Consider the following 14,087-nt stretch of genomic DNA (forward strand, 5'->3'; position numbering starts at 1 on the left):
GTTTTACATGCCGCACCCTGTATTTAATTATAACAATGCAAAGCTTCTAGTTATGGAAGATTTAACAGTTTAAAACCTGAACAATTATAAAATGTGTTAAGCATATCTTAGTTTTTTTTTACCGTTACAGTATTAAGAATGAACAGTGGTAATATATATATAAACGTGGATCGCAAGTTGTTTATGATTCTCTTTGAAGGTAATTTTGAAATTTGGTATCTGCTCTATTGTAGTACATAAATCGAAGGACTTGTAGCAAAAACAACACTTGTCGAAATAAGATTATTTCGAGAAAAATGAATACAAAGTAGCATGTTTGTTTATGTTTTAGAAGGTATCAGGGACAACTATAAGGAAACAGAATTCCAGAGTCTCTCATACTGTATTATAAAGTACGCTCTCTTTTCATTCTTCAGAGAAATGTTGTGTTTTGACAAGGGTTAATTTCTGAAAAGCACCTCAGTTGATATAACATTTAAATATTTTCAATTAGATGATAGACAGACTTAGTCATCAGGATTATATAAGATTAGATAAATATTAGTCATCAACAGCTGCTAGCACCTATCGGTAGTGGGAAGGTAAGTCATGGGCCGCCCCGGTTTAATTTCGCTACAACAGAGTAAATTCGCTTATAACGCAGGCACTATTAGTTCTACTCTAATAAAAGTATACATTCTTGAAAGAATAGAAAATTTCGATAAACTTTTATAGGAAGTATGTATCCGATTGTATCTCGCACAAAATCTGTGACTAAAAAACTGTCGTCACGCGCAACCAATGCTGATGAAAATTGAAAATAACAAGACAACCATTATAACTAAGTCAAAAATACACTAGACTTAAATTGTAGAAGACAATTACAGAAACAATATGAAAAAAAAAAGGTTTGGATGTTCTAGCTCCAATGGTTACGGAGTTATAATGTATAATAGAAATGGCTAAAAATTTTGGCTTTTTGTCCCTCCCCTCCCGTGAGGTATTTTTTTCTCTCTGACATGCGGCATTTTTGTGATAACTGATGAGTATATATTCAAAAAAATATCGGGTGTCAAATTGTTACATGATTTGCCCATAGAACTAAATTTTTAAGCAAAGATTCCTAGACTGATTCTCTAAATTTTCTAGATATCATTTAGCGTTGATAGCGTCTCTCAACAGATATTGATGCACCCCACATTAACACTTTCAACTTGCTCTGCAGTTTTTCAACGACTTGAAACTTCTTCCAAATATCGGCTATTAGGGTAATTGGGGAATCTCTTTAAGGAATCTCCCTTCATCACTCCACAAATCGTTTTTCTCAAACAGGCGTTGATGATCTTAATTCCTTGCGATCATAATTTCACAAAATTAAATACTCCTATCGCAATCATCCGGATAATACTTTTGAACTTATAGATTTTAATGTATTTAATGTAACTCTTTCCAACACCATAATAACGCATACTGGCATTTTTTTCTCTCTTGCAAGCTACCTTGTTGATTTTCAATTGCTTCGACCGAACATCTCATTCACTATCGAAACTTTTTCCTCTGACACCGAAGTCTAGTGCTTCCCTGATCTTTTAATGTATAGGACACTTTTGTTAGTCATTAATTTTCAGCGGATTTATTTCTTTTTGCACAAAAAAAACTTGCTTCACATGTTCAGCCCTCCAGCACCGTTGGGCATTAATTACAGACTTTCACGCGTAAAATCGCACTTCAATTTTGACACTCGCCTCAAACATTGATTGTCATTACAATTATGACTTTGAAAGAATAACAAAAACTTGAAAGGATCTAAAAAATTAGATGGAAAATGGCATTGTTTAGTGTATAACATAATGAGAAATTCATGGGAAATCTACACATAACGTCAATAGAATTTCACAATTGAAAATAGGGAATGATTTTTTCCCACCCTATGGGTTTCGACCATATTGCTCAACGCTTAGTAAAATTCTCTTTGTCCTCGAAAATATTTCGAAGTTCGTTTTGTTTTCATGGTGACATACAACAATTATCGAGAGGCCAATTTAGACCCTGTATTTCCTTCCTCTCAACCATTTTGGAATTATAGAAATGCAAAATTGCTTGATGTACTTCTTGCGAATGAATATGTTGGGAGGAGGAAAAATGTTTCTAATCAGTCTATCAATACGTAAAATTCTTCAGAGAATGGAAATCAATTATTCACAAATATTATGTTGCGCTGATATTCGTGATGCTTGAGACGAAAAATTAGGCTCTAATTTAAACATATTATATCTCTCATAATCTTACGAATATAATGAAGCATTATATTAAATTAACGAAACACGACACTTCTTAACCAAATATATGTCTGTATATTTAGAAGAAAAAATACAAAGTGAAGCTAAAAAGTACTTCGGCAATTCTTCGCAGTAGGTTCAGGAACAGTGCTGGTATAGTACCGAATTAGTGTCGTCGGCAACAGTTCTAAGCAACGTTTCACTCTCATTTCCGAGTTTTTCGTTGGAGTGTAACAGACCGTGAAACATGGCAGCTCCATTGTCTATATTTACCAAAGAGTGAATCAGGACAGTGATTCCTTTTCTGTTTGCGGAAGGTGCTAAACCTGAGGAAATTATAAGTCGAATGCAGCTGTTTGTTGCAAAGCAAAATCTACGAATGGATAAAGTATTTCAAACAGGAATTCTTTTAGATTATGGAGATGGAAAACTGATGAATCAAAGTCGACGAAATCGCTAATACACTGCATATCACTACTGAGTCAGTGTATCCCATCTTACATGACCGGTTAAACTTTCAGAAAGTATGTGCAAGTATTTTGCAACTGGTGCAGAAGTCATTGTAGCGGTGAAATATCGGTTAAAAGTACAACCGAAAAACTTTTTCTGAGGGAATAAAAAAACGTGTGAAAGTTTGGGAAAAGTCCCTTGAAGTGCAGGTAGGTTTTGAAAAACAAAATGTATGTTCCAGTTTTATATCATTAGAACTTACGTACCTTTTCTCAAGTCCCTTTAGTTTTAGATTTTCCTTCGTATATACGAAGCAATTTTAAAACAATTATAGAAATCTTTCTGTATTACATACCACAAATTGTACTTTAGTTTAAGGAAGACAATTATTCAAGCAGCTGAATGATGATGAAAGATTTTCTTGAATGAGAAGGAAGGAGGAAACGGGAATACATAAAAAAATCAAAAGTCACCATATTTTCCGCCACAACCTAACTTGTCCGGGGAACGAACAAGGCTCTCCACTTAATATTTTTTAAACATTGTAGTAGTGAACGACATTGACCCATCGATTTTAGAGAAAATTAAAATATATATTATTATCGTAATGGCTGTTATTTTCCGTACCCCGTGCACTAGTTTTGTCGCTGATTCTATACTGGTATTCTCGGTTTATTCTCAAAATGCATTCTCACCACCACCCATACACTCAAATGATATTCTCAGTCTAGTCAAAGAGCATGGTCTCTCACTTGTGCTCTTACTCGTATAAGCACTCCTGATATAGTCTTGCCCTCGCGTTTCCTATCAATCGTCTTCTTTCTCACAATTTATGATCGCACTCTTTCTCACTCGTCTTCGTTGTGAAAATATACCACTGCCCTCAAAATATATGATTACCCTCGACGTCACTCTCGATATATTCTTTGTTCTTGTACTGACTTTCCATCACACACAAAATATATTTTCCTCCCTTTAGTATGGGGGGAAGTCAGTACACGGGGTACAATGCCACAAGAGCACAGTGTTTTCATGCATATTATTTTTTAACTTGCCACCCTGCTTTCCAGTTAACCTTTCATCCTGAGGGGAGAATAAATGAGACGTAAATCTCCAGCTTAATGTGGATTCCGAGGCTCATGCACATCTATGAAAATTATGTATAACTTTACACTGTTTATATGGTTGCAAGGAACTCTAGCTTTTAGTAGCCTAGCACCAGCTCTTAGTTTCATGTGTCGATCAACATAAACAAATTATATACGTAATTGCAGAATGTCCATGAAACTCGCCCATTTGTCGCGCACTACTTCTAAAACACTCTGTCGTTCCGCTTTGGATCTAAAATATTTAATAAAATGTGGTACCGGTACTAAAATGATACCAAAAACATAAAATCTATAAGTAGGGTTAAATTTATAATGTCCACGACAGCTGTGACTGTCTTACATAGGTTGTTATTACAGGCAGAAAACAATTTTGTAACTTTTACCAATTTTTGTTATATATCCGGTAGAGTGTCAGTTATCGATGTGTTATTAAAACTACCCTTCGAGAAAGTCAAATTTACATGTATTTTGGATGTGAATTGCATATTTCATTTCAGTCGTGCTGCTTGTGTTAATATAGCATTCCAAAGTTGGCACATTGAATGATAATTCTCCATTTGCTGGTTTCGCTTAACATGTAGATTTGAAATGTTTAATGCATTGACGTAGTGCGATTTTAAGAATGATCTTGTTATTTGGTTGGTAGTACTTTGCAAAACTGGAGGTAGTTGCAGGATACGTGAGAAAATATATTCCTCATGATATCAAAATGATTGGAAATTTAAAAGTTTTTCTTAGTTTAGTACATATAGGAAAATTTCTGAAAGTTTTCTTCTTTTTGTTAATGCACGACAGGAAACGTTAGAAATGAATTCCGAATAAACATGGCAAATCCAATAAATGTATCATCTCAATATTCTTAGGATTAAATAGTATAATTTTGGAGAATATTCACTGCAGTTTAACCACTGAATTATTATTTGCAAATGTAAAGTTCGACTTAGGTTACCAGACTTTGGTAGGGATCTTCCAACCTGAATTCAACTTAATTCATATCTAATTGCAATCCTTCTTACGATTGGGGTGTGGTATTGCTACAAGTATTTTTGTTTCTAAGTGTATGCAGTTACCATACTAAGTAATGCTCTGATCTCGTAAATTATTTCCGTTCAACCCTACAATGGAGGTTTTCCTTCGTTGACGAGAATACTGTTCTTGAATCATACATCATATTCAGGAACTTTCGTTTTCCTCCGTAGTTAAATAATTCTTCATACCCCCTTGTTGTTGAATCATGCTTTTGTTTGGCCCCTCTATGATTCTATATTCAGTATTTATTTCTCAAAACTTAATTAATATAATAGCAATAATATTTTTTTATTAAATATTTAGATTTCTAAGAACAACATTCGCCAAGAAACCAGTGTTAGGTTATTTAATTAATGCAAATGGTAAATAAATCAATTTGTATCCATAACGATGAGGTTATAGTTTGCCTCAGTTCGGTTTTACTTTGTTTCGTAGCATTAATAATTTATATAAAATATGTTTTGATAATTAAGACGAAGAAATGATTGTAGGTTTCACACTGTTTCCGATTGTTTAAACGCACCATATTTCAAAATACGAATTATATACTTCCCAGCGATTCTATACACTTCTGTGTAATATGGCGTCCTTTTATATTATTGGCAACGAAACCCTTACGATAGTATCCAGCGATAGGATTTTACCTTCCTACACATTTTTATTTATTACATAATTGATAGAAAAATAAAGAATAATACATAGTCTCTTATCAACCCCAACCATGAGTGTCTTTCTTTATCTTTTCCTTTATCTTATCTAGAAAGTAAAGTTGCATCTAAATACAATGCTTGCTAATTGTAATCTTCTCTAGGGAAAAGACTAATTTCATTTTAATATCAAAATACAAATTAGATCCGGGAACGGTTTATAAGATTTGGAACGCATAGACCTCTTATTTTATAATTTTGATTTTATTGATTAAATTATTAAAAAAGTAATTCATAATTACTTAGTGGCTCTAACTGCTTCAGTTCAAAGCGAAGCTTCCTGTATCTGAATTCTTAAATATAAGCTGCTCTAGATTTGTAACTTTTGTAAGGCGTTTGCGTCTGTAGAATAGGTTCTCGCGAGCATTTATAAGCTGAGAAAATACTCGTTAACTGTTTTCTGTCAGCGTTACTAATTTCTGATAGTACGCTTCGCCTAAGGCCCTAAACATGAAACATTTTGTTACATGAACTGTCTTACTGAGAATCAGCTGTCTAAACATTCAAGGTAAAGGGTGCTCAGAAAAGGTTATTTCTGGACACTTAACGTTCATCCGAGATTAAATTAGTGGTTTGAAATCTCTATCGCCATCATCTATATTTAAAAACTCCATTTCAGTACTAAGACTTAAGTTCCTTTAAAAACAATTAATAACGGGCTTTCACTTCTTACCCTGTGAACACCTTTCAGTTTACCAAGCTAATATTTCTCATTTATTCACTCTTAAAACAACAATAAGTTACTTTAGTATAATTATAGTTGCCATAATTAACCCTATTACACTACTAATTATTTAGTAATCATACATAGTATACAAAATTAAATAAATATAGCATGTCGTGCCTTGAATATGCCCACAGTTGGGAAAACAATGCTCAGTCTCTGTTAGAGATAATAGAGTAACTTTTCATTGCCTCACTCAGTCAATTGCACTAATTGACACTAATTTTCATTAATTTTTAAATAGTTTTTCTTAACTCTCTTTGATTTGACAGGTCAAGTATTGAAACCTGAATATATCCTAAATGGAATCACATACTGAGATGCTTTTTACAGATTTAGTATCAGGTCCCCAAGTACTACATGTAATAAGAGTACTCACCATTGAGGTCAAAGGGTCAAATGTTGATACCCGAATAACTCGTAGAAGAGACACATACTGAGATTCTGTTACGAGATTTAATATTAGGTCATCAAGTGCCCCAAGAAGAGTAACCATCATCAAGGTGAAGGGTGTAATATGTAAAAAAGGATAACTCTTAAACAGTGTCACTTGTTGAAATGGTTTCAACTTTCAGTATTAGGTCACAAACTACTATATGCTTCCAAAGTAATGATCATCGAAATCAGAGGTCAAATGTTAAAACCCGAATAACTTGTACACGGAGACACATATCGACCTGCTTTGAGCACATTTAAAATTAGGTAAAGAAAATACTACATGTCCCAAGAGTAAGGATCATCGACGTCAAAAATCAAATATTAAAACCCGCATGGCTCGTTATTATTAAGGTCCTGTTTCGCATATTAAGGTTCTGTTTCAACATTTCGCATTAGGTAACCAACTACTGCGTGTCCCAAAACTACTGATCATCGAGGTCAAAGATAAAATATTTTAACACGAATATCTCGTAAACGGAGTCACACATTTAGGTGCTGTTTCCACATTTACTATAATTCGCATATTATTTTATGTCCCAAGAATACATACCATCGAGGTCAAATATAAAATATTTTAACACGAATATCTCGTAAACGGAGTCACATATTTAGGTGCGGTTTCCACATTTACTATAATTCGCGTATTATTTTATGTCCCAAGAATACATACCATCGAGGTCAGGGGTCAAATATTGAAACCTGAATATCTCCTAAACGGAGTCACAAATTGAGACGCTCTTTACATATTTAGTAAGAGGTCAAAAACTGCTACATGTCCCAAGGGTAATGGTCATCAAGGTAAACTTTCAAATATTTAAATACGAATAACTCTTAAACGGAGTCTCATATTTAGGTGATGTGACCACATGTAGTATTAGGTCACCATCTGCTACATGTACCAAGATTACTGTCATCGACTTCAAAGGTAAAGTATGGAAATATGAATAACTCGTAAACGGACTCACCTATTGAGATGCTGTTTCCACTTTTGGTATCAGGTCTCAAAATAATAAATGTCCTAAGAAAAATTTACATTGCGTTTAAAGGTCAAATATTTAAACCCGAATAATTCGTAAACGGAGCCGCATATTTAAATGCCTTCTCCACATATTGTGTTTGGTTACAAACTGCTACATGGACCAAGAATTTTGCCCATCGACTTCAAAGGTCAAGTATTGAAACCCGAATAACACTTAAACGGAGTCACATATTGATGCGCTGTTTCCAGATTATGCATTAGATCATCAAGTGCTACATATCTTAGGAGTTGTGATAATCGAAGTCAAAGATCAAATATTTGAAACCCAGTAACTGGTAAAGGGACTCGCATATTGACTTGCTATTTACATATTTAGTATTACCTCACGAACTGCTGTATGTCCCAAAAGTGCTGATCATGAAGGACATGTATCAAATATTTGAATGTAAACAACTCGTAGACTGAGTCACATGTTGAGGCGTGATTTCGGATTTTCTATTACGATACCAGCAGCTATAAATGCAAGTATTGCTGTTCGTCAAGGTCAAAGTAGAAATATTTAAACCCGAATATCTCGTAAAGGGAGTCACATATTGAGGCCCTGTTCAACATTTGGAATTAGATCACCAATTACTATATGCCGCAAAACTACTGATCATAGTGTAGAAAGCTCAAATATTTGGAAGTAAATAACTCGTAAACGGAGTCAGATGCTGAGGTGCTGTTCAACATTTAGTATTATTTCAAATACTACTTCATGTCTCAAGAATTCTTACCATTGAGGTTAAAGGTCAAATAATTAGACTTGAAAAAGTTGCAAACGGAGACACACATAAAGGTGTCGTTTCTCCATTTACTATCAGGCCAACAACTCATACATGTCCGAAAGTAGTGACCACCGAGGTCAAAAATACAAATATTGAAACGAATATCCCGTAGCCAGAGTCATATATTGAGATTCCGTTTCGAGATTTAGTATTAGGTCATCTACTGCTACATTCCCCAGAGTACCCATATTCCGGGTCAAAGGTCTAATATTTAAAACCGAGTAACTGTAAACGGAGTCACAAATTGAGGTAGTGTTTTGAAATTTAATATTAGGTCACCAGCTAATACGTGCCCCAATAGTACTAACCATCAAGGTCAAAGGTGAAATAATGAAACACGAATAAACCGTAAACGGAGGCGCATATTTAGATGTTGTGTCCACATGTAATATTAGGTCACCAACTGCTACATATGTAAAGATTTGTGATCATCGGGGTCAAAGGTCAAATATTTGAAGCCCAGTAATTAGTAAACGGACTCACATATTGTAGCTGTTTACATATTTAGTATTAGGTCACCAACTGCTATATGTCCTTACAGTGCTGATCGTTGAGGACATATATCAATATTTAGATGTGTTTTTGGATTTACTATTAGGACCCTAGCTCCTACAAAATGCCAAGATTGCTGATCAACAAGGTCTAAGTTTAAATATGTAAAACCGAATAACTCGTAAACGGCTATGCATATTTAGGTGCTGTGTGCACATATAGTATTAAGTCACCAACTGCTACATATCTCAAGAGCTGTGATCGTCGCGGTCAAAGGTCAAATATTTAAAGCCCAGTGCTAAAAACTATAAAGTATACTACCATTTACTATATGTCCGGAAAGTGCTGATCGTCGAGGACATATCTCAGGTATTTGAAAGTAAATAACTCGTAAAGAAGTCACATATTGAGGAGTGTTTTCGGATTTACTATTAGGAAGCCAGCTGCTACATATGCCAGGATTGCTGATCGTCAAGGTCAAAATTCAAATATATAAACCCGAATAACTCGTAAACGGAGTCACATATTGATGTGCTGTTCAAAGTTCGGAATTAGGTCACAAATTACTATGTGCCCCAGAACTACTGATCATCGAGTTCAAAGCACAAATACATGGAACTAAATAATTCGTAAACGGTGACACATACTGATGTGCTGTTCAACATTTAGTATTATTTCACATACTACTTCATGTCTCAAGAAATCAGGCCATGCAGGTTAATGGTCAAATATTAGGTAGCCAATTGCTACATGCCCCAGAGTACCCATCAGCAAAATCAAGGGTCTAATATTTAAACTCGGGTAACTCATGAGCGGAGTCACATATTTAAGTGCTGTTTTCATATTTAGCATTAGGTCACTAACTACTATATGTCACAGGAATAATGACAATCGAAATCAAAGGTCAAATATTAACCCCAAATATCTCTTAAGAACAGTCACATATTGAAATACTCCTTCCACATTTCGTATTACATTACAAACTACTACATGTCCCAAGAGTACTGAACAACAACGTCAGAGGTCATATATTGGAACTCGAATATCTTCTAAACGGAGTAACAAATTGAAATGCTGCTTGCAGATATATTATTATATCTACAACTACAAGTTTCAAGAGAACTAATCATCAAGGGCAAAGGTAATTTTTCTAACCCAAGTAACTCGTAAAATGAGTCGTATATTTAGGAGCTCTTTCCAGGTTAATAATTAGGCATGAATTGCTACATGTCTCAAGAGTAGCAACCATCAAGGTCAAAGGTCAAATATTTCAACGTGAACGTAAGTGATTCGTAAACGGAGTCAAATATTGTGGTAGTGTTTCCACATTTAGTGTGGAATTACGAAGTAATATGTGTTCCAATAATACTGAGTATGGAGTTCAAAGGTCAAATATTGGAACCCGAATAACTCATTAACAGCGTCACATATCAAGAGGCTGTTTCCAGATTTAGTATTAGGAACAGAGCTGCTACAAGTGCCAGGCATTTTGATCGTCAAGGTAGAAGTTCAAATATTTAAACAGGAATAACTCGTAAACGGAGTCACATATTGAGGTGCTGTTTCCACACTTAATATTATTTCACATACTACTTCATGTCTCAGTACTACTGACCATTGAGGTGAAAGGTTAAATATCTTTACCCGAATAACTCGCAAAAGGAGACACATATTGAGGTGTTGTTTGAACATTTACTATTAGGACACCAACTACTGTTTGCACCATTTTAATGTGCTGTTTCCACACTTAGTAATAGGTTACTGACTACTGATCATAGAGGTCACTGACTACAAAACGACCGATCATAGAGGTCAAAGGTCAAATACTGAAACACAAATATCTCGTAAATGGAGTCACATATTGAGATACTGCTTCCAGATTTAGTGTTATGGCAAGAGGTGCTACAAGTGTTTGATGTGCTGATCGTCAAAGTTCAAGTTCAAGTATTTAAACCGGAATAACTCGTAAACATAGTCACATATTGAAGTGCAGTTTTAACATTTGGTATTAGATCATCAACTACTACATACCCCGAAACTACTGATGATAGAGGTCAAACATTAAATATTTAAAAAATAACCCTTAAACGTAGTCAGATATTGAGGTGTTGTTTCCATATTCACTATTATATTCACGTACTGCTTCATTTCTCGAGAATACTGACCGTTGAGGTGTAAGATCAAATGTTTAAACCCGAATAACTCGTAAACGTAGATACGTATTGAGGTGTTGTTTTAACATTTACTAACAGGCCACAAACTCCAACATGCTGAGAAGTACTGATCGTCGAGATGAAAGATCAAATATTTTGAGCGTATATAACTTGAAAAGGTGACAACATTTTAATGTGCTGTTTCAACACTTAGTAATAGGTCTCTGAATACTATATGGTGCAAATGTACTGTCTATCGAAGTCAAAGTTCAAGTATTGAAACCCAAATATCTCGTTAACGGAGCCACATATTGAGATGCTGTTTCCACATTCAGTATTAGGTCACCAACTGCTACATGTCCCAGGAATGCTAACCATTGAAGTCAAAGATCAAATATTTACTGCCGAATAACTCGAAACCAGAGTCACATAAATAGATGCTGTTCCCGGATTTAGTATTAGGAGACAAAGTTCTAGAAGACCCAAGAGTGCTGATCATCAAGATCAAAGGTCAATTACTTAAATCCAAAAAACTCGCTAAAGGAGTCACATATTGAGGTGCTGTTTCCAGATTTAGTATTAGGTCAATAAACCGAATAAATCCCAATCTTGGTCACACATTGAGTTGCTGTTTAGAGATTTAGAATTAGAACACAAATTACTACCCGTCCCAAGAGTAATGGACATCGAGGTTAAAGGTCAACTATTTAACCTGAATAACTCATAACTAGAGCCATATATTGAGGAGCTGTATTAGTCCATATTTAGTATTATTCCATATTTAGTATTAGGTCCCCACCTACAACATGTCCAAAGAATAATGTATATCGAGGTCAAAGGTCAAATATTTATACCTGAATAACTCTTAATTGGAGTCATATATAGAGGTGATTTGTAAATAATTAGTATTAATTCGCCAACTGTTACATGTCCCAAAATTACTGTTCGTCTAGTTCAAAGGTCAAATATTTAAACCCGAATAACTCTTAAGTTGTGTGACATATTGAGGTGCTTTTTCCACACTTAGTACTAGGTCACCAACTACTACATGTCCCAGGAGTACTGGACAAGAAGGTCAAAGGTCAAATATTGAAACCGAAATACCTCGTAAACAGAGTAACATTGAGATAGTGTTTCCAGGGTTAGTATTATGTCATCAACTACTACACGTTTCAAGATCATGATCATCAACGTCAAGGTAGTTGTTTAAACCCGAATAACTCGTAAAAAGATTCACATATTTAAGTGTTATTTCCAGATAAAGCATAAGGTCATCAACTACTACATGTCCCAATTGTATCGATCATAAAAGTCTTAAGTCTAATATTCAAATCAGAATGACTAGTAAACGGATTCACATATTGAGATTCATTATCCACATTTAGTATTAGGTCAACAACTACTTTATGTCCGAAATAATACTGATCACCGAAGTCAAAAGTCAGATATTTAAACACGAAAAACTTGTTTACGGAAACACATGTTGAGATGCTGTTTCCAGATTTAGTATTAATTCGCGAAGTACTACATGTCTGAAGATAACAGGAGTCAAATGTTTAAACACGAATATCCCCTAAACGGAGACATGTATTGATGCGCTGATTACAGAATTAGCATTAGGTCATCAACTACTACCTGTCCAAAGAGGAGCGACCATCCATATCAAAATCTAATATTTAGAACCGAATAAATCGTAAACAGAGGTGCTGGTTGCATATTTAGTATTAGATCACCAACTGCTCCATGTACATGTCCCAAAGCTACTCATCATCGAGATCAAAGGTCAAATATTTGAACGTAAATAATTCGTAAACGGAGTCACATATTGAGATGCTGTTTCCAGATTTGGTACTAGGTCAACAAACTGAATAACTTGTAAACTGAGTGGCATATTGAATTGCTGTTTAGACCTTTAGTATTAGATCACAAAATACTAAAAGTCCCAAGAGTAATGAACATATGAGGTTAAAGATCAACTGTTTAACGCTAATAACTTATGAACGGCGTCACATATTGAGGTGCTTTCGCACATTTAGTATAAGGTCACCAACTACTATATGTCCTAAGAGTAAAGTGCATAGACGTTAGAAGTTCTTATATATAAATCCCAATAAATCATACACAAAGACACATATTGTGGTGCTGGTTCCACATTTAGTATTAGTTCGACAACTGCTACATGTACCAACAGTAATGAACATCGATGTGAACCAAATTTCAAATTTTTATACCTGAATAACTCGTAAATGTTGTCATATATTGAGGTGCTGTGCAAGGACGGATTTAGCATTTTGGCGTTCCTAGGCCCAATATTTTTCCGCCCCTAGTCTGGTTAAAGTTACTTTCCTGGAAACCTTTATTTAAAAAAATATATTAGGCCTATATGTTAATTGCTTATATTGCCACTCCACTATGCAATTTTATCATTGCAATTTTTTTGAAGAATTTACTTGGTTCCGGGCTTAACAAAATACCGTTAATGTATTAACAAAAGATTGGTGAATATCTTTGGATTTTTTTCAATTTTGCCATTGGGGCAAATACATAAAACTCTGTAATACATTACAAAATAGTTTTAATCTCAGAAACACAGCTTACATGAAGTATTTTGATAACGCGACACAAAAACTTCAAAATCAGAGTGCTTTATTAGAATGATTTTTTTAATCAATTCAAAAAATATGTTAAGTTATGGCTATTTACTTTTATTTCTAGATATTTTTTTTCTCTCGGCCGTGTGCCCCCTGGGAGCTTGCACCCATAGGCCCGGGCCTACCAGGTCTATTGGGAAATCCGCCCCTGTTGCTGTGTCCATAATTAATATTAATTCGCCAACTGCTACATGTCCCAAAATTACTATTCGCCTAGTTCAAAGTTCAAGTATTTACACCCGAATAACTCTTAAGCTGAGTCACATATCT

This window comes from Thermobia domestica, chromosome 4, assembly GCF_964235325.1.
Source record: "Thermobia domestica chromosome 4, izTheDome1.hap1.1, whole genome shotgun sequence".
NCBI lineage: Eukaryota > Metazoa > Arthropoda > Insecta > Zygentoma > Lepismatidae > Thermobia > Thermobia domestica.